Source organism: Balaenoptera ricei, chromosome 3, assembly GCF_028023285.1.
Source record: "Balaenoptera ricei isolate mBalRic1 chromosome 3, mBalRic1.hap2, whole genome shotgun sequence".
Lineage (NCBI taxonomy): Eukaryota > Metazoa > Chordata > Mammalia > Artiodactyla > Balaenopteridae > Balaenoptera > Balaenoptera ricei.
In genome coordinates, this window is record NC_082641.1 from 85243515 (window position 1) to 85266182 (window position 22668).

At 33.7% G+C, this 22668-nt stretch overlaps 1 long non-coding RNA gene across 1 annotated transcript in view; it reads right to left on the reverse strand.

Annotated features, from left to right (window-relative positions):
* LOC132363713 (uncharacterized) overlaps positions 1-12933 on the reverse strand; it is a 69754-nt gene extending 56821 nt beyond the window's left edge. Inside the window, exons 1-2 of the long non-coding RNA XR_009502645.1 lie at positions 12856-12933; positions 12086-12161 (exon numbers count right to left, since the gene is read on the reverse strand). This is a non-coding gene — a long non-coding RNA (uncharacterized LOC132363713). The remainder of the gene's footprint in view (positions 1-12085; positions 12162-12855) is intronic.
* Positions 12934-22668: the final 9735 nt, after the last annotated feature.

A 22668-nucleotide genomic window follows, 5' to 3' on the forward strand; every position in this document is an offset into this window, starting at 1 on the left:
ATTAATAAGATCATTCCTCAAGCCTCCCTTCTTATATTCAATTTCAATATACAATCACGACCGTATGAGTTTAGCTATTTTCCTTTTCTCTTTCACTGAAAATGTTTTTACACATATTTTTAAATACGTGTTGTCCTTTCCTGAATCACTTCAGTTCTTACATGCAGACATTACCATTTTCAGGTGAAATGCACATGGGAAGAATGCCAGCTCATCCAGAACTTGGATTCCTGAGTTTCAAAAATCAAAGGTCCTGTTATTTGACTTGATGGAGACTGTATTAGCTGTCATTCATGTTAAGACTTTTATTCTACTAGATCAACTCCTGAGGGTTTGAAAATGTAGGAAAATGTAGTTCTGCTTTTGGTACCTTTCAATGCTTGCACACTAGTGGAGCGAGACCATGATTGTAGGTTGTGAGAATTTTTAAGATGTTTAAAATAAAATTTTTTTTATTTTAGTAAACAGTATTCCTCCCAAAATAGTATTCAAACTTAAAACTAATGTATATGGTTTGAAATCAATGTAAAACATATCCCTTTTAACATAGAGAAAAAAATTAATATGGTGAAAAAGTAAATTTGTGGTCTTTGGATCCATATTGCTTTTACATTCTGATATGTATTCCTGAGATTCCTGAATTAGGTAAGGGGATTGCCATAACATTTTCTATCCAGTATTTCTATTAGTAAAATAAAGCATGTTTCTCTCTACAGTGTATTAGTTTCTCTGGACTACCATAACAAAAAGTACCACAAACTGGTGGTTTAGAACAACAGAAATTTTTCTATCATGGTCCTGGAGACCATAAGTCTGAAATGAATATGTCATCAGGGTTGGTTCCTTCTGGAAGCTCTGAGTAAAAATCTGTTCCATGATGCTCTCCTAGCTTCTGGTGGTTACTGACAGTCCTTGACGTTTGTTGGCTTGTATCACTCCAACCTCTGCCTTCATTGTCACATGGCCTTCCTCTTTTTGTGTCTCCACGTGTCAGTCCTCTTCTTACAGGAACACTAGTCCTTGGATTTAGGGACTGCTGTAATCCAATATGACTTCATCTTAACTGATTACTTTTGCAATGATCTTATTTCCAAATAAGATCACATTCTTAGGTTCTGAATGGACATAAGTTTTGAAGGAACACTATTCAACCCACTCTGGCTTTCTGTCAGAGAGTTTTTTCACTATTGATGACATAATCCACATGGAACTTGGTGCTTAATTAATTAAATATATTATTCTCTATCCTGGGATATTCCAGTTAATTCACTTAATTTTAGAGCATCAATGTTTCTATTTATAAACACAGAGGATAATAATTTCTATATTAGTAGGTCTTAATAAGATCATGCAGTATAGAAATTTATAACCATTTTGACTAAGGATATTCAATAACTTAATAATATCATTAGAATAAGAACAATTCTCAAGTCTGCTAGTAATCTGTTGTATGACCTTGGGCAAATCACCTGCCTGTCTAAAGACTGCATGATTGATACGTAAAGTAAAACGAGTAGCCTATGGGTCAGTTGGATCTATATACATATCTTATTTGACCAGCAGAATAATTTAAAACAATGAATTTGATTTCCTTTATGCAAGATTTTTACTCTCCAATTAATCACAGTCCTTATCCCTTTCTAAAATGTCATATTGACTGCTTCATATTTAGAACCTGGTGACCCCTGAAGGCATATGAGTTTCCAGCCCTTGAGTTTTCTAACTTACAGTCTCATGATTCCTAAGTCATAGATTACTTTCAGAATAATAAAGTCACGTTCTGTAACTAGTTTATCACTTTTGAAAATGTTATAAATTCATTTGACTCCTTAAAGGACAGCTATTTAATAGGTATAAAATACTATTATGCTTCTATCTCTTTCTTACTGCTTGAAGTACCACTGTGTATTAAGTGGACATCTTCATTTAGCTTTTCATTATGAATTCTAGATTATTTCTTTGAGAGGTTAAAACTAATTCAGCTCCTATCAGTGGATATGAGTAGTCACAATTGCCTCTGCCCAAGGACACTCATGTAAATCAAATGTTAATTTCATCTCTGCAAGGTGCCATTAAAACAGCAATAAGCTGTCTGCCCACATTTCAGCTTTGTGAAGACAACATGCATTTAAATACTCTCTTTTATATCCTTGGCCTTCTGCTCACTAGAGAAATTTCTATTCAGGAGCATTTTTACTGCCAATGTCTGTCCATCCTCTCTCTCTTCAAAGTAATTTCCAGTCCAGGGAAAAGTCTTAATTGGTGCTGACATCCAGACCAGTAGTTGAATATCTATATTCTAAATGCTAATGTAGTTGAATATCTTACTTACAAATGGGTTTTACATATAAAGTTAATTGAAGATGTAGAATTCTCCTTTAAAGAAAGAATGAATCCTGCATGCCATAAAGAAGCTTGGGGTCTGGCAGAAGAGACAAATGGCTGTAAAAATATTTATTACATTAGAATTGTAGTAAGTGCTGTGATAAAAATTATGTTTTTCATGAAAAGACCTTTTCCAGGTCTGAGAGGTCAAAAGAAGCCTTTCTGAAAAAGGACAATAATTTTTAAAAATTTGATTTAAATAGAGAGTGTGTGCCGATGCAGGGATAAAACGTCTGGGGAGTTACCCTCAATATCCCAGACCTCTGTTTCACTGAGCGTCTTGATTGCCTGTATCCTTGAAAGTGTTGGTAAAGCTTGACACTAGGCAAGAAACTGGATAACATTGATCACAGGGTCTGCCTTCTAACTTCCTTACAGTATGAGATCAATTCTTTTCTGGAAGAGGGTATCATAATCCAGAGCCTCTATAATATTTTACACACAATGTCCAACATTTAAACAAAATTATCAGACATTAGGAGATAGAAAGACATGACTGAAAAAACAAAAGGGTAAAATAAAAATTTGAAACAGATCCATAGGAAATACACAGATACACATTATACAATAACGGCATTGAAATAAATGTGTTGAAAATATTCAAGAACATATATGACAATATGAAATATTTTACAGGAGAACTGGGAAAATCCTGAAATTTAGTGAGTAATACATGGGTTTTACAACAGAAGAGAAAGAAGAAAAGATATGATTAGTGACTGGAACATATGTCAGTAAAACTTATGCAGACTGGGGCAAGGTGGAAAAAAAGAAACTAGAGAAAAGAACAGTAAGGATGTAGAATGCATGGACAAAAGTACACACACACATACATGCAACCTACATGTGCAACACTCTTGGTAAATGTAAAAAAAAAGAAGGGAGGAAAAAAAAAAAAAAACTACGTACATCGTAATGAAGTGGCTGAAAACTGAAGGTAAAGAGGAAATCATAAAAGCAGCCAAAGGAAAAAAACCACAGATTAACTTTAAAGATGCAACAGAAAAAAAAAGATGACTAGATGACTTTTCCACAAAGTAAAAGTAGAAGGAAGTGGGATATAGTTCAGAGTTCTAAAAGAAGATAACCACTAGCATAGAATTCTGCGTTGAGTGGAAAATTCTTTCAGAATTGAGGTAAAGGAGAAACATTTTCTGATGAACAAAACCTGAGGGAGTTTGTCACAACCAGCTAGTACTAAAAGAGATGCAGACGAATACACTTCAAGAAGAAGGAAGATATTCCTAGAAAGAAGCACAAAAATGCAGAATGAAATAAACAGCCTTGCAAAGGGCAAATAGGAAGATTAATTAAATAAAAATATTTGCAGAATGAAAGAGTAGTAATAACATCTTTTGAAATTTAAATATATGTACAATCAAGTCCATTTATTTCCTGCAAAAAGACAACTGGTAAATAGGTGTAAAAAGATCTAAGGTTTTTGCAATGTTTTAGAAATGGTAAAAGTTCTAATTTAGAAAAGATGTTAATATATCAAGAATGTAGTTTTTAATCTCTTTGCTAACCACTGAAAGAATAATAAACTGTGTATAACTAAAACCTAATAGATGAAAAAGATTTTTTAAAAACCCCAATGAAGCCAAGATAGAAGAAAACAGAACACAGAACAGCTAGGGTAAACAAAAAGCAAATAGTAAACTGATAGCAGTAAAATCAGTAACTAGAACAAATATAATTGCACTAAATATGCCAATAAAAAGACAAATATGTTAGCCCTCTAAAAAACAGTATGCTACTTATAATAAAATTTAAAAACCATTGAATACTGAGACATAAGAAAGTCTAGATATGTAGAAAATTCACAGATATTTAGACATTTAAATAGTACACTTACAAATAACCTGAGTCAACGTAGAAATTATGAGAACTAAATGTGTACAATAATATGAATAATATATATGTATATATATATTTAACCTAGTATTCACATATTATAACACATCAAAATTAGTAAAATGAACTCACACCGTACTTCAAAAAAAATTTACATTGTTAAGTGGATTTATTGGAAACAAATGCTGAAAATCAGAGGACTAAGTTTATTTCTTAATAAGTTTTTAAAAAGATAATAAACCACCTTTCTCCAAAATAGAAGGAAGCATTAAAAATAAGTGTAAAAGTGAATGAAACAGAAAACAAATGCACAATGTAGAAAATCTATAATGCCTAAAGCTGTTTTTTTAAAAAAATTAATAAAACTGATAAATTCTAAGAATGACAAAGGGGATATCAGTACAGAGCTCACAGATATCAAAAAGAAAAACAGATATTATGAAAAAATTTAAAACAACTAACATTTGGATGAAATAGAAAACTCTTAGACACAACTTCCCAAAACAGACAAAAGCAGGAATAGGAAATTTATATAGTCATATACTTATTAAAGCTTTGGAATACATAATAGAAAACATTCACATAAATAAAGATGAGCTTTTCAGTGGAGTTTTCCCAGTATGTAAGCCTAAATCCCTATGTCTTTTTCACTGGATTCACATATAATTAAGGAGTAATGTTAATTTAGAAAAAAAAAAGAGGAAGCATTTAATAATTAATTTTATAAGGCCACCATAACCTTAATCCTAAATCTTGAAAATAGTATATAAGAAAGAACCTAACAGGCTGATCTCTTTCAAGAAACAAATGCAAAAAAGTCTTGGAAAATAATAGCCATTTGAATTCAACAAATAGAAAAAGGAAAGTGCCTCAAATGAAGTTGGATGTAATACTGAAACACAATATTAATTTACCATTTGAAAAATTAATTCTTCACATTTACAAAATTAAGGTGAAAAATCATGTGATCTTTTAAGATACAGAAAATTCATTTCATAATATTCAGTACTCATTTATGATAAAACAAAGCTCCTAGAAACCTAGAAGTAAAAGAAAATTTTGTGAATGTGATAGAGTACCTACACCAAATTAACAGCATTTTACTCTATGATCTTTCCCCTGAGATTAGGATTGAGACCAGAATGCCCTTAGACCCCAGTTCCATTGAACATGCCCTGGAGACCTTGGTAACATTAAACAGAGGGATGAGATCAAAGGCTAAAAAACAGACAGCGAGGCTCTAAGAGTGATCTTTCTAAAAAATCCTAATCTGATTAAATCATTTATGTATTCAAAACCTTTTAGTGGATAAAATTAAGCTCCTAAGCCTGCTATACAATGCCCTTCATGATCTGGTATTTACCTCTCTTGACCCTCTAATTAAATCTTCATTCCCTGTGAACTAGCCATGCATTCTCAGGAGGAAGTTAAAGCAGCTGGATTGTGATACACTTCCCTGGGGTACAGTGCCACTGGAAAGTAAAGAAGTCAGACAAACCAATCTAATCTTCTTGTCAGCATGATTACTGGACCTCCAGGTAAATAGTCAAATAATATTTATAAAGAGAAGGGTTTTTATCCATGAAATGTTCTTAAAGATGTCCTTGTTTAAACATTGCTTATAGTTATTAAAACACTCAGAATCCATGGTTTTAGGACTCATGCTCCCTGGAAAAGGTCATATAAGCTCGATTATAAAATGAAGCTTTTTCATAAACTAACCTCTCCCCATGATGTGGGTTAATAACCTATGTAACTCATTTAGTGACCTTGTCTACACTGGGCCAGAAAGTGCATGTTCCATGCAAGGATGGAGAATTTGGGGAGCCACCATCAATATTCCAGGCCTCTGCTTGACTGAGTCTCTTGATAGCTTATGTCCTTGAAAGTATTCATAAAGCTTGATAATAGCTAACATCTCTGATTCGTGTAACAGTCATTTTACAAACCAATCCATTATGATAGTTTACAGGTCTTTACTCATTTATTGCTGGTGCTGTTATTGACACTTGGTATATATCATTTACACGGAAGATAAGACCTTTCCTATTTTTTTCATGGAACTTTAAGCTAGAAGAGGTGAAGATAAACAAGTAAATTAAAAAAAAAGACCAAGATAATTTCAAATAGTGTTAAATATTAGAAGACAATTCAAATGGAGAGTACTTCTAGCAGGGAATATATTAGATAGGGAGAACAATGAATGGAAATTTTAAATGATGACTTCTGAGCAAAGATTTCAGTAATTTGTATGTGAGATACTTAAAATGATCTAAATGAAGGACAGAAGAGGTGAAAATTAAAGGAGAGTTGCAAAGCTCTCTGATGAATTGAAGATGGACATAAAAGAGAACTCCACGCTAATTCCTGGGTTTGGGATCTAGCAATTGAGTAAATGGTAAGATTATTAATTGAAATGAGTAGAGTTAAAGAGGAACAAGTTTGGGAGATGGGGTTGAAGTAGGGATTGCAAGTTATTTGACATTAAGTTTGAGATACCTAACTGTCATAGGAGAGGAGACCTTGAGTAGGAAATTGAATATATGTGTCTGGAACTCAGAGGAGAATTCTGATCTGAAGTTATTAATTTAAGAGTCATCAGCATATAGATACTATTTAAAGCAAAGGGACTGCATAAAATTAACGAGGCAGAGTTTTCGGACAAACAAGAGAGGAGGACCAAACACTAAGTCCTGGGTCACTCAAATATTTAAAATATGAGAAAAGCCAAGAGATCATGGTATGCTGAAAGACAAATAAGAGACATGTTTTAAGAAGGAGGGAAATAAAAAAAATAAATAAATAAAAGGAGGGAAATAAAATATGACAAGTTGCTGAAAATTTAAAACAAGAACCAGGAATCTTTGGACTTGGCAAATTGAATATTGGTGACCTTGCAGAGTGGTTTTATGAGTCCTGAGGAAAAATACCTAATTGGAATGTGTTCAAGAGAGAAGAGACTGAGTGAGAAGGTAATACATATTAATATTGCTTTAGCTGTAAAGGGCTACAGAGAAGTGAGGTAGCAACTGGGGACAGCACTTGTATTATGTGTATATGTTAATAGGAATGATCCATTGGAGTAAGAATATTGTCAGTAGTTAGAAAAGGTAAACTTTAGGAGAAAAAAAAAATCTTCTGTTCACAGACTAATTGGAGTGAGATCTAGAATACAAGTTAGAGTTTCGACTTAGAAAGAGAGGGGACTGTTGGTCAATTTTAACCAGAGAAAAATTCAACATAAGGGGGGATGTAGATGTACACTTATTGGTAGGAAAATAAGGTAGATATCTTTCAATCACCTTATTTTCTAAGATAATTAGGAAATAAAGTTACCATTTGAGAGGAACAAGTATATAGGGGGTACTGAAAGCTTAATGACAGAAGAAAAGACATTTAAAAAATATTTTGGTTAGATGCAACATTTCCAGGGGAACTCTACTAGTATTTCCCAGCTAGTGCTGAGGACCAATTTGAGATTGGGAAGGATAAAATAAAGTGAAAATAATCATTGTATTTGCATGTTCTCCTATATGGTGTAGGCACGGAGTCAGAGAAAAATCTGGTTAAACCAGAATTGTCTTTGCTAGCAGAGTGCAACTGAGGAAGAGAGGTGTAAGAGAGTGAAGTGTATATGTAAAGGAAGCATTGAAAGGAAAATTAATCAAGATAAGGAGGAAATGAGAATATTTTACTGGACAAAGAAAAAATTATGGTGTCATCAGATACTGATGTGGTCAAAGATTTGATATAATAGGGGCACTAAAATGATCTAAAAAAGAGGAAGCTGAGGGCTAGAAGTGGGAGAATTATAATAAAGATTTTGGATGTGGTACTCCTATTAGGGATAACAAGGCCTGGAACAGTGATTCTCAAACAGGACACCACCGGTATTTTGTGGTGGAAAATTCTCCAGTGTGTGTAATTTACCAGTACATTAAAGAATATTTACTTTCCCTGGCCTCTATACACTAAGTACCAGAAGCATCCTTCCATTGCAATAACTAAATACCCTAACAAATTTCCAAAGCTTGCCTGAGGTACCTCCCAGGTGAAATCATTGGTGGATATGGTAGATCCATGGATCCACCTCCCGGAAATGGCAGAGAATCATTTGGAACTATTTCCTTACTTAAGGATACCGTGCACGCTTTTGCATCCATGTCAATTAACTATTACCTTTAAAATGTTAAGGACCAAATCCGTCTTTTCTGTTCCATGTCTAGCCCACAGAAATAACTCAAAGGTATTTTGAATAAATACATAGAATGATTGAATCTATTTGCCCTGCTTTATTTCTAAGTTTGGCTGCATATCTTACAAATGCTTTTTCATGAATTACTGTATTTACTTTCTTAATGAAGAATAATGACTGTATTATTTACCTTCTTGAATGCTAAAAAGAAGCTCTTTCCTATCTATTTAACCAAAGTCGGCCTCAAAGTATGTTGGTCTTAACTCACACAGTGTTTATAATTTTTTTTGTAAGGTTGGATGCTTTCAGATGAACACATACTCTCACAACTTCTTACCAGTCCCTATTTTTTTTTTTTAATGTCAGTCCTCCTTCCTTCATTTATATTAGCTCTGTGGTCCTTGTAGGTATTTGAGTTTGAGATTCTTGTTATAATCTAATAATTTCAGTTTAGATGATACTTATATTTGGCCTGACATACATAGTGGGCACAAAAGAAATATTAATAGTAAATAGCATTCATTTGATTTCATTTATTTTTCTTAAAAGTAAACTTTGATAGAATATAATACTACTTGAATTCCAGATGCATAGAGAAATTTGTGCTTAATTTACAAAAAAATGCTTATGTGATAGTGCACAATGATTAATGCTTGACATATTTTAATTTTAAACTACAATTTCTAATTTATATGAATATTACTCCCAGTTAAAGACTTCAACATATTAAATATGCATTAGAGATGTGTTACTAACTCTAGTTTGCTTCTAATAAGAGCATATTTTTAAAACCTTTGAATGTGCTTAAAATTCCATAAACTAGAATAACTTGCATTTTCAACAGCTATTGCATTTAGCTTTTCCCAACTTTATTTTACTCTTTTACGCCATAACCAGGTTCTATCTTGCTGGTTTCTACTCTGAGTACAAAATATTACATATGTAAAATAACCTACAAGAAAAAAAAATCTAGTTTATATAATTCAACATATTGCCACTTAGTCATGTGTCCTGATAGGTTGATCCAACTAATAGACTAATTTTTGCAATACCCATCCCAACAATATTTCACAATATACATTTGATAAGGTAAAAGGAACTGAAAGGTAAAAAAGGAAGACTGGCAGAAGGCATTAGGTTTTAACTTGACTTCACACAATGTTTTAATATGACCTCATTGTTTTCAAGACATTATTTTAGGTGCTTTTTATGTGGTTGAACAGTTCTGTTTCCAACCTAGCTTTTTAATATTTGAAATCAAAGACTTTTTTTTAAGTCATAAAATTATTCTCTAATTAATTGATGGAAAAAATGAATAATGTGATTTAAACCAATATGAACTTTTATGAAATTTCACTAATTATTGCAATAACTTTGGAGTAAAATAAAATTATTCCTGCAGTAGACAATGAATTTATACTTAATATCACCATGACTTCACAGGTGTTAAATTAGCCACAAAGGAACTCTTGGGAGCAATCCAAACTTAATACGAATGGACAGGAATGCAATTTTAAAAGAAACATGAAGCCAAATATCTGGTATATAACCCTGATTCAGTCTACAATAATGTGTCAGTATTTCTCTGCTATTTCTGTAGATAGGAATTATAGTTTGCCTCTATTCTTAGTCTTCTTTCTTTCTCAAAGAAGGCTGAATTTAGAACTAGGTTAGTGTGTTTTTTCTTTTCTTTTTCTCCCTTTATAAAAACCAAACTATATTTAGGCCTCAAATATTTGTATCATTAAACCCATGTGACAAAGTATATTCTGAAAAGGAACATGACTGATAAAATGATTTTCAAACTGTGAGTATGTGGATACTTCTTTAATTCTGGAATAATAAAACAATCTGGTATCAAAAACCTTTTGGATTGGCGCCTGCCAGGCTTCAGCACATAGCCCTTTAAAGATGTCCCTTGCTAGACACTGGGGTTCTTGGCAAAGGACTCTCCCAGTTTATGGTGCTTTGGGAGCCACAGCCTTGGCCTCTGTTGGAGTAGTAGTTGAGCATCTGCCATGACAGAAAGCCCAGGATTCCACTGGCAAGAGTATTTTCCTGCCTAGGCAAGCACTGTGGAGTGCCAGAGGGCCAGAAGACTCCCACAAGGCTGTAGGCAAGGACCTCAGTTACCAGGCTGACAATTGTAGTTGCCAGAATCAAGCAGTTGCTGTTAAGCCATGACTGCAGAAATAACTTAGGAAAATCTGTAAGAATATTTGTGTTTGAAATATCTTTGTACCATCACATAAACTTTATCTAATGTGTGGGTCATCAATAGCCAGAAGATCCCTAGAGAAATCAAAGTACTAAGGGTTAAGGTTGAGGATTAACTATTCCACACTACGGCACACCTGAATTTCTGTTTTATTATTTCTATAATATTAGCCACTGTTATTGAACATGTATCGAATGTAAGACACTGTGTTAAATGCTCTACACATTAGATTTTGTGTTCTTTGCAATAACTTCCTATGCAGGGCAATACAATACTCAATTTAAAAGTTGTGAAATTGAAACAGACAAGTTAAGACATTTACTCAGCTCAAGGATAGTAGGTAGGAGAGCAGGAATTCTAATTCATGTTTTTCTGATATCAAAGCCACTGTGCCATCCTGCTTTTCTGGTGGCCTTGCAATTTTAATTCTAACTCTCAGGACTCATTAGAGCAGAAAGGATCTAGGGTTATAAGACTTCCTATATTCTAGAATTCCGGGTCTAGGTTTATTAAGGAGAGTAAGACTAGTATCAAAATTAGTTCTGATCAAATCTTTAATAATTTTTTAAATGTTAAGTTGTTGAGCTTGTATTACTCAGGATTATTTTCTTTTCATTTTTTCACTGAAGTTCTACTTAATTTTGGATAAGCCTGCCAATGCCTCTGTATCATATGTGTCAGTATTATACATTAGAAAAATGAATTACTTAAAACAACATGGTGCAATTAACTGTTATCTGAACACTGGCTTTAACAGTTGACATGAACAAAATGTTTGGAATCAACATTATGTTTATATGATACTGCTTACCCATGAAAAATATTTACTATATATAACATAGGTATAAACTATATAATGAATACATATAGCTATATAATTTTCACTGCTGTGGATATCAGATGTCATATGTATTAAGAGAGATACATGATTGAGATGCCCTGTTATAACAGATATAGAGACAGATTCATACCGTGGCCCAGGGAAAGTTCTTGTTTTCTATTCTAGAATCCTAAGTTACATAAAATAGAGACTTTAGAGAAAGTTCACTTTATTGTGGAAGAGACTTTTTATAAAGATATGATACTTCATCATATGTTCATTTGTTGGTCTAAATATGGTCTATTATACTATATCTTTGTTCATTTATTAACTTACATGTAAATGAAGCATAATAAAGAATATCGTGCACAGGAAAGAAAAAAATAAAAGTGCTGTCACCTGTTTGCTCAAAAGAATAAATGTTCCCCTTTGCAGATATTATTTGCATGCACATCATGACACTTACAGAGAAGGAGAAACACAAATTTAAATATTTGCATGTTTCAAGACCCTAAACAAATCAGGAGTCTATATTCTGCTATCCTCCAGAATTAGTTGTTAATGAAAACTATAAAATAAAGGCAATACATGCTTTTTTCAGATTACAATTTACCTTAAACTCTTCATCTTGTGTTGACCAATTCATTTGAGAGACCATGTGCATACCACTGAGAAGAAAGGAAAAAAACCTGGAAAAAACATATAAAATACCATAAAACAGAAACCCCCTTTTTCTTTACTCCCTTGTGCCATTTCCAATCATTTCTCACATTTTGCACACATTTTCTATCAGCTTTAAACTCTCCCTCTTCTCCAGTTAACTCTCATATTCTTGCCTGAAGTATCACTCCCTTGGGGAAGTTGTGCCTGCTGCCCCCAGACTACACCAAACTCTCCATTGCATGCTTTCATAGAGCTGTGATAATTTCCTTCAGAACCCTTATCTGAGTCTGTAACTGGATATTCCTTGATGTGATTATTTGATTATCTCCCTCACTAGTCTGTAATAAAGGACCATGTCTATTTATTTTGCTCCATTTAATTCATATCATTAGCACACTGCCTGGCACATAATTAATTGTCAATAAATCATTCTTGATTAAATTAATACATTAATGAATGATTCAAAGTTTCAACTGGATGTCTATTTGAAAAATCAAGGAAAAACTATCGAAATAATATGAGAGAGTTCGGATACTCAAAGTTTTTAATATACTTTTTCTCTCTTTCTGGAATATTATTATATTTATTCTTTAAGATTCAGATTAAATATTATCAGTACTATTCTTTTGTGAAATATTTTTTACTATCCAGGAAATTTTAGTCGCTCCTTCCTTAAGAGCTTATGGTTTTGACCACCCCTGTTATGCGTCTGCTACCTACCTTGAGAGATAGTCACTGGTCTCAGAATGAGAGACATGCAGAGAAGACCTGAACCCAATCTGTACCTTGAAGCTGAGGCACCTCAGACAAAACAAGAGCAAGGATAGAAACCGTCTGCTGTCATAAAGCCACTGAGGGTTTAGGGTTGTTTATTAAACAACATTATTGCAGAAATAGCTAACTAATGGAGCTATTAACTCTTTAACCCAATCACATGACCAAGAGGTCAAAGTAATTAGATTTGCTTTGTAGTGACACTAATACATGTGAATAATTATTTGCCCATATTTCAGAGTTACAGAAAATATTTTGCTGTGTATAATGGTGTATTCTCTAAAGTCATTTAAAAATGATTAGAACAAATCAAAAACTGGAAACTTTTTGAATATTGGATAAATGGCTTTGTTTGCTCTTCCAATGCAACTTCAAAACTAATTATTCAAACCCTTCTCCTAAACCCAAGAGCCAAAAAAGAAAGGATTGTTTTTACAAGATTTCATATTTATTTTTAGTATTAAGCTACAGACCTAATGACAGGCATACAGAATTATTAGCCACTGTATTCAAGTCTATTTGATGTCACATATTATCCAAGGTTCTGTATGATGTAGGTTTTGCATAACAGTCATATTTTTCTTTTAATCCAACTAACCATTTCTCTGCATACAAAGTAAATTGAATCTTAAGACCAGAAAGTACCCTATAAAATGGTATCAACGAGGTGTAACCGGTAAAAAGATTCTGATTTCCCTTGATAGTAAAAATCGTTTTGCTAAGTAATACCTGGGTTCTTGGTGGGTGTTAAATAGCCATAATATGAAAAAGAATAAGGCCACCCATTGATGTAGGTGAGATGTCAGTGGAGGGAACCCCAAGAAGTGACTGCATATCACACACTCTGACTTAATGGAATGGGGAGTGTTCTGCCACTTCTCTCTGCCTTTGTATCACTAGCTAGGAGCCTGTGGCTATCAGCACTCAAAAGAATATAGGCTTGTGCTATGGATCTTTCACCCCCAGACATTTATGACTTGTCTGTTCTGGCATAGTTCTTAATTCATTTATTCATTTCTCATAGGCCTGGCACATCAGCAGTTTGATTACTAGCCAATGTATTGTGCCTTATATCTGTCACATTAATATTTCTTTCAAGTGGTCAGTCTTGAAAAGGGATTAGGACTTCTTTAATCATAGTGTGTTTGAGGGTCTGATTTTCCTGTTACTATCATCAACCTGAAACGGAGGAAAGATTGAATTGAAGTAATGGTAACATGTCCCTCCATAATCAAAGCTCAGTTGCTAGGAAAAGAACTTCAAATTCAAATTGGTATTTAGTACAGTACCTCCCTAGCGATTAGGAATGAGGAAATCAGAGTATCAAAAGAGAGAGATTATATTAACTCTAACTAATATTTTCTTTGTTCACATTCAAGAGGGATACAGAGCAGGACCTTCATTTCTTGGGGGAAGGAGAGGTATACGAGAGGTTTGTGAGAGGCATGAGGGGAGAAATAGAGAAACTGAAAAGTAGAAATGGTTTTCTAGGTCCTCCTGCATGTATTTTCCATAGTATCTTCAGGAACTGTGCAGGGTAATACGTTTCTTTTCTGTTAGACAGTCATATACATTTATAAATGTTGTTCCAAGTAAGCAGTGAGTGCATAACGGAAAGCTATCTGAGTTCAAGTAATTGTGATTTTATTAACTATTCAGTGTCCGTAGGTCCATGCCAAAACCACTTTTGGTTTTGATTTTCTTATCTATTACATGACGAAGTAGGATTATAAACTTTCCCTAAACCCTCTCTCAGTTCCGCCATTCTCCAGAGTCATCCAAATTTTAGCTCAAATTATTTAGAGGCTACATAGCTAAGATACTTGGATTTTATTGGCTTCTTGTATCAAGTACTTTGAGTTACTTAAATGATGAGAGCCATCAATGTAAACAATTTTACAGTAGTAACCAGATTTTATTTAAAAATATGGTTAAAATGACTAGACTGACTATTAATTGGGTAATTATACACCGAAATAATAAATTTTTAGGGCTAAGCTATATTTCAAAAAGTAACATAGTGCATTCTTATGATTCTGGAAATGGAGAGACTGATATACTTAAACACAAGTAGGGAAACATTATTCAGTATACATGCCACATAAATGCAGTGTCAGAATAATTTTCTTGGAATTTCTGAGATGCATGTCTTCTATATCTTTTTATAATAAACTGATGATCTAGTAAGTAAAATGTTTTTCTGAGTTCTGTGAGCTGCTCTAACAAATTAATTGAACCCAAGGAGGGTGTCATGGGAACCTCCAATCTATAGCCAGTCAGTCAAAAGCCCAGGTGACAACCTGGGCTTGAGACTGGTGTCTGAAATGGCAGGTGGGGGCAGTATAGTAGGAATGAACCTTAACTTGTGGAATCTGATGCTATTTCTGAGTAGATAGTGTTAGAATTGAGCTAAACTCTAGGACACCCAGTTGGTGTCCTGAGAATTGATTGTTGGCACAGGGAAACCTCCCCACCACCCCACATCAGAATTTGGTAGCCAGAACACAAAAGAGCTCCCTTAGTCATCAAATACCCAATCATTTTCATTTTGCTGCCAGTAGACTACTCTGTCTAAAAACTGCTTGTAGTTCTCTTTCAGTACTTAAACATGTTCTCTGTGGTGATTATGGATATGATTTATTTTAAAACTGAGCAAATATGGAATCAACCTTGTTTCTGCTCTAGGACTTGCTTTGAGTTTCATAAACAAAATGAAGTCAAAATTTTAAAGTCCCGAGAAAGACTAGTCAGAGGATTTTGACTGTCCCTTCATTTTCTCTCTATTTCTATGCTCTGCCACATTTAAATATTACCCATACTACTTTTCATCACCTCTCTCTCTCTGTCTCTCTCTCTGTCTCTCTCTGTCTCTTTCTCTCTCCCTCCCTCCCTCTTTCCCTCCACACACCTTTCATGTAGTCTTTTAGAAAATCCTGTTGGCTATGTCTTCAAGATATACCCCATACGATTATTATTCCTTACTGCTAATTTTCCTATTTCTCTCTCACTGGGATTGTTAAAATATCCTCTTAACTAGTCTCACTGTTCTCATTTTTTCCTCCACTGTTTAATATCCACTTGGAATCCAGATCATGAACTGTAACATGTTAGATCATGCCTTTTTGTTCAAGACCTTATAGTGCCTCACATTTTTTCTCAGATTAAGTGTCAAAATCCTTATAATGGCCCATATAGTCCCCATGATCTACTCAAAACTCTTAAAAGCAGGCAATTTTGTCTATTCCATTCACTGGTGTATCTTTAGTCCCTTAAATAGTAAGAGTACAAGGTAAGTGCTAAGGAAATACTGATGTATGAATAATGTCTGAGTAGTTACCAAATATTTGGTTTATCTTGGATTGCTAGGACAAATGAGTAACATAGAGACTTCCAATGGGGGGAGTTGTTCTGAATTCCTTTATTACTTCACTTAGGGTGGAAATGATGGGCCCATGGGGATAGACAGTCTGAACATCCTTATACCATTGGAGTTAGTGTTAATAGTGGCCACTGATTGCTATTTTGCTACCTCCTGTGGGACACTGATGGCCAGGCATCTCTGTTCTCTAATAGAAGCATGATAAAGCTTGTAAACATAGTTTCTGGACAAAGAAACTTTTCATAGGAATTTGGTAACTTGAAGCATTCCTTATCTGCAATATAAAAATTTTATCAGTAGGAAAGGAAAGCAGTTCTTGATATACCTTGCATTAATAGTCACAGGTGATTGGGGAAAAAAGGGATATAAACCATCAATACAAGTGGTCTTCAGGGTTGTAAAGGTCTATTTGATCTAGCATCTCACATAATAGATCCACAATTTATCTGCTTCATTTTTCTTTACCTTAAATCTGTGAATTGAGCTGTTATGAATAACAATATTTCCATGTTTGTACTGTATTCATAATCAAGAATTCTAAAAACAGCACAGGTAAGGACCTAAATGATAAGATTTTTATGTTTTAAAAGCTTTCAAGAAATTGTTGAAAAGATCAATCTAGTTTAATATGTTTAAGTTAAAGCACACTTTCAAAGACCTGGCCAACCAACTTCATTTTTATAATCAACTAAAATATTAGTTCTGGGATAAATTGCCCTATAGAGAGGCTTGAGTTCAATCCATCCAGACATTTTGAAAAGCAAATTCGTTGGTCAAATTTCTATTGTTTTTATAGTAATTTTTATTTTCCTATGGCAAGTGTTATCCCCTGATACCAAGCTGAGGAAACTGAATATATAGTAATATAGTGTAACATGTTAGGAAATTAATGATACTCTAAATACCTCAACAAAATACTATCCCTAAATTATTCCTACATAGTGACTAGACAGTGGGAAAATTTTAAAAATATAATAATAAGATTATACGAGAATCACTTTTAGAGTGTAAAATTATATTGAGTAGGAAAAGAGCTTTCTTAAGAGCAAAAATAATATGTTATTTCCCTAAATCAAAAAATATATACTGAACTTATTTTTACCAATCTTTAAATTGGATAATTGAGTTTTAAATTGAATAATACATATTATGCATTAAATCATAGTGGTTATACTCCAGCATATTTTAAGTCTCAGCTTAACGTGAGACCTAAAGACTCACGTGACCTATAAACTAAGGTGAATTACCTTTATGCTTTCTCATAACACTACGTACAGTACAGTAAAAATGGCACTATGCCTTGATGCTCTATCATTATCCAGGAATGGATTCCTATGTTCTTTCTTTCCACTCTGTTTCCCCAAAGTGCTTTTCCACTTTGTTCTATAAGAGCATAGTCTCTCAGATTTAAGTGAGTTTCTGGGTGGATGTAAGAGAGAATGCGTCACCAGGTCTCTCCCTTGGAAATATTTCCAGAATGTATGATCTAAATTATTGGGAGTATATGGTAAAAAGCTAACTCTAGTAAGTCTAGTCTCATACTTCATTCCCATAATGGAGCAAAATCAGAGACACATGGTGTGAAAATGTAAATTTACTTAAAATGAAAGATACATATATAGAGAACCTCTTTGAATGGTTTTCTAGGACACAGTTTTTCTTTCCTCTCAACAAAGTCTATGTTCTAGTGCCATTTTCGCCGTGAAAATTACGTTTACCAAAACATGAACATCTTATATTTGCATAGTATTTCATCTCCAAAATGTAATTTTTTTTCCATTAATTGTTTAATTGTTCTATCCATTTTCACAGTATTTAAATATATGAATGACTTATTTTTAAATCCTAGATACTATTTTTATATCCTGTGAATATGTGAAACATCTAAGCTTGTTTTTTAAGTTGTCAATCTGGTTTTAAGCAATTACACACACACATACACACAGATTCCTTTAGATTTTATTAAGTTCTGTTTTTCTTTTTAATTTTTTATTGGAGTATGGTTGATTTACAATGTTGTATTGGTTTCTGCTGTACAGCAAGTGAATCAGTTATACATATATCCACTCTTTTTTAGATTCTTTTCCCATATAGGTCATTACAGACTATTGAGTAGAGTTCCCTATGCTACACAGTAGGTCCTTATTAGTTATCTATTTTATATATAGTAGTGTGTATATGTCAATCCCAATCTCCCAGTTTATCCCTCATCCCTCTTTCCTCCCTGGTAACCATAAGTTTGTTTTCTACATCTGTGATTCTGTTTTTGTTTTGTAAATAAGTTCATTTGTATCATTTATTAAGATTCCACATATAAGCGATATCATATGATATTTGTCTTTCTCTGTCTGACTTACGTCACTTAGTATGATAATCTCTAGGTCCATCCATTAAGTTCTTCTATTTTTGACAAAGTTTTTCTAATCTATTTTCAGTGTTTCTAGGGCTGTTAGTAATGACAGGTGCAATGTTATGAACAGATCACTTGTAGATGTGTCTTGGCATTATTCAACTTCATCCATATGTCTTTTCATTTCATTCTTTAAAAAAAATATTTCCTCATGCTGTCTATATGCTAGAAAATTGTGCCAGATGCCATGTATATAGTCATAAACAATACAGCTCTGGTTTCTGCCCTCACAGAGTTGGTTTCTAATTCTTAAGAAAGGCATGGAATAAGTTAACTATACACATAAAGAGTAATAAGTATTATGATGGCAAAAAGTATACAGTGTTATAAGAAAACATAGCTGTAACTCACCTAGTCTACAGGACATTTGAGGTTTTCAGCTGAGACCTAAAATACAGTAGAATATGACCATTATGATTTAGTAGATGATGTTTATTTTGTTCACTTAATATGTCTTGGCACCCAGTATACTACATACCTGACATATAGTAGGAAGTCAAAAAAACTTATGGAATAAATGATGGATGAATGAAAGAGTTTGGCAGACAAAGAGGTTTGGCAGTGTTTTTGGTGCAAGGTTACAGAGAGAACAGAAAATATGAAGGATTGAATGTGAGAGATTATAGAGGAAAAATGTTCACCATTACTAGGTGAAGATGATTAGAACAGGTTGAAATGATCTAAACAAAAGATTCATGTAATTACATCATCAATTTGCATTTCAGAAAAATCACTTTGCCTGCTCAGTGGAGGACAGCTTGGAGAGGCCAAATCTGGTGGAAGAGATGTAAAACACTGTAAAGGTCATCTAGCTGAGATCAAATGGTACTTCAGACTAATAAGATAGCAGGTTTTTTTGAGAAATGTGGGTATATTTATGAGCTAGTTAGATTGGAGACATGATAGATGTTAGTTATTGATTAGATGTGATGAATGTGGGAGATGGTGGCATCAAGGAGAATTCCTAGGTGCTTAGAGAATTACGATAAAAGTGGTGACTTAGGGAGAAATAAGCTTACACATGAAGAATCTGAAGAATCTGAGATACCTATGTGAAATCCATGTAAAGGTGTCCAGTTGGCAAATAGAAATAAGGGATACTATGGGGATATCAGTTTCCTTCTTAAAATGATAACATATATCTGCAAGATGTGAAAGGTAGCATTTATCTAGGGATTTGCATATCTGATTTGTAGGGAAGTAATTGTTTTAATTGAGAAGTCATTTCTGAGGATTTTGCTGTCCAAGAGGCTGGGGAATTTAGGCTGTTCATATAATAGTGCTTGAAGAGATGGATCATGGAATCTAAACTAGAGAGCCAAGGAAGTGAAGGCAGGAGGAAGTGGAGAAATGAATTAAATGTCCTCCTGAGTCGAAAATAGCATATAAGAGTATTTGAACCAATGATTTGGAGGAAGAATTGCTGTTACTCTAGGTTACTGTGTGAGTTTATTTATTTATTTATTTTTTAATGAGAGTAAATGTATGATCCTGTGTAAGCACCTACAGAGAACTGTACTGGTGCATATAACTTAATTTCTTGGAAGTAACCAGGGTGCAAAATAAGCCTTGCTTATCTTTACTTTCTAAACAGCAAAGTTGAGAAGTGAACTCATCAACATATTGGGCTAACACTGTTCAAAAATTAAAGTAGGTGAGAAATGACAGTTATCTAGCATCTCTCCTTGGACTCATTTGACATTTAGGCCAAACAGTTTGAGAGCACATATGTGTATTTTCTCTTAAATCTGGGGCTAAAAAGAAAAAAAAAAATTATAGGGCTTTCTAGGTTTGATCAACCATAGGCTTATTTTTATTTAGACAATTAAAAAATTCAGTATATTATCTGTTCAAAAAAATATACTGGCAAAGGTATTTTGTGGTCCAGAAATTTTAAAACTATCATTGATATATTAGGAAACCAAAAATACCTATTCTATGATAAAATTAAATGGGAGCTATTTCACCTTCTAGCCAATCTTGCTTTTGGCAATAGGTAGGATCGGTTTGAATAGACACCATTTTCATCTAAATCTGTTCACTGTTCTCCAAGAGAAATCCCTTGCTGAGATAAATGATTTCTATCTCCTTTAAAAAGATGAAAGTTGTAAGATAAATGTTTATATTCAGCCACTTCTGGTGGTTGAATATTATGTAGAAATGTACTTAATTTTCCTCAAAATAAACAGAAAGTTCAGGAATATAAATACCTGTTTTGCTAGGAGATAACTGACTATTTTGTTGAGAAATCAATTCCAAGAATTTAGTTACTGTGAGAGTGAAGATTTTGAACTGAAGGAGATATGGAATAAAAACATGCTTAGCATTGTCAAACAGAAAGAATTGTACAAATGCACAGTTTATTGGGGGAAGTAGGGAATGATTTTTTTCTGGCAGTGTCCATGGGGATCTAAGTTTGCTATGCTAAATTATTCCTTATTATCAGTTTCAGTTTACCACATGAGCCTTCAAAATTTTATACAGCATAGACCAAAAAGAACGAAGAAGTCAGGGAGAGGCCTATACATGATACTTACAGATAAACTTAGTGAAGAGGCAATCTATTTTTTTCCATTTTGAAATATATATATATATGTGTATATATAGGTATATATATAGAGAGAGATATGTTCACCTGTCCTGAAAACACTCCTCGTTGTCCTAGTCAAAAAGAAAATGTTGAGTTAGTAGTCCAAGCACTGACTTTACCCTATCATGTCCAAAAAAATTTGTCTTCAAGCTTTAGATCACCCTGACACATAATTTAACAATATTATGTATGTGCCATTTTCTTCTTTTACTTTTGACTAAAGAGAATCATGATGTCAGGACTGCACAACCCAATATGGTAACCCCTAACAACATCTGGCTTTTTAAATTTAAGTTAATTAAAATTAGATGCAATTAAAAATTCAGTTCCTCAGTCACACTAGCCAAATTCCAAGTGCTCAGTAGCCACATTTGGCTAGAGGCTATACTATAGAACATTTCCATCACTCTAGAAAGTTCTATAAGACAGTATTGTCATAGAAAGATTTAAGCTGAAAGCACTCCTGTATTAAGCTCTTTGATCCATTCCTAAACAACTAGGTTATATTTTTATTGTTGTTTTCCAATAAAAAGCAACATGTGTTAAGAGAAGTTACTCCGGTGCTTGAAAATTTAGAATAAATTTATACAAAGACAAAAGCAAAGGTTATAGAGGTAGGTTAGATTCTTAATCTAATCCACAAAGCCTATATAACTCTAATAGTCATTGAACTGTATTAACCATCAATAATAGGGCTTAAGTCCCTCTGGGGCTTATAGGTTTTTTGGCAGAAGTTTGTAAGGCGTGAGATCATATACCCTCACTGGCAAATCTCTAAATTTAAAGCTATTTATACAACAAAGCAATAAATATATAATTCAGTCTGATGAGGTTTATGGATTTATTTACTAACCTAATTGTAACTAATAGGAATGAAATTCCCCCAAAGCTCAATTATTATAGTAGATTGTATTTTCAAATATTGTATTTCCAAAGGCAACAGTATTCACTATCTCTGCTTTTTTATGATGTGACCTTTTTTTTTTCCCTATCGAAGGTGCAACTTATTTTCCCCAACCTTGAATTTGGGCTGTTAGGTTGACCTGCCTTCCAGATTGGCCCAGGAATGCTCTGGTTTTGGCAGTGAAAGTCCTGCATTCCAGGAAACACCTTGGCCCCAGGCAAGGAGAGATGGTTGGTGACCCTAGCCATCCCTGTGAAGTTTTAACCAATGGAACACAGCACAAGTATCTGTAACTTCTGAAGCTGGGCTTTAATAGATCCGTAACTTCTGTCTTCACTGATCGGAACGCTCTTTCTTAGACCTAGTCACCATGTGTGAGGATACCAAAGAAGCCATATTAGGAGGCCCACTTGGAGGAGAACAAAGGCGTCAGGCCAAGAGCCTCAGCTGATCTCCCCTCCAGCAGCGAGTCTAGA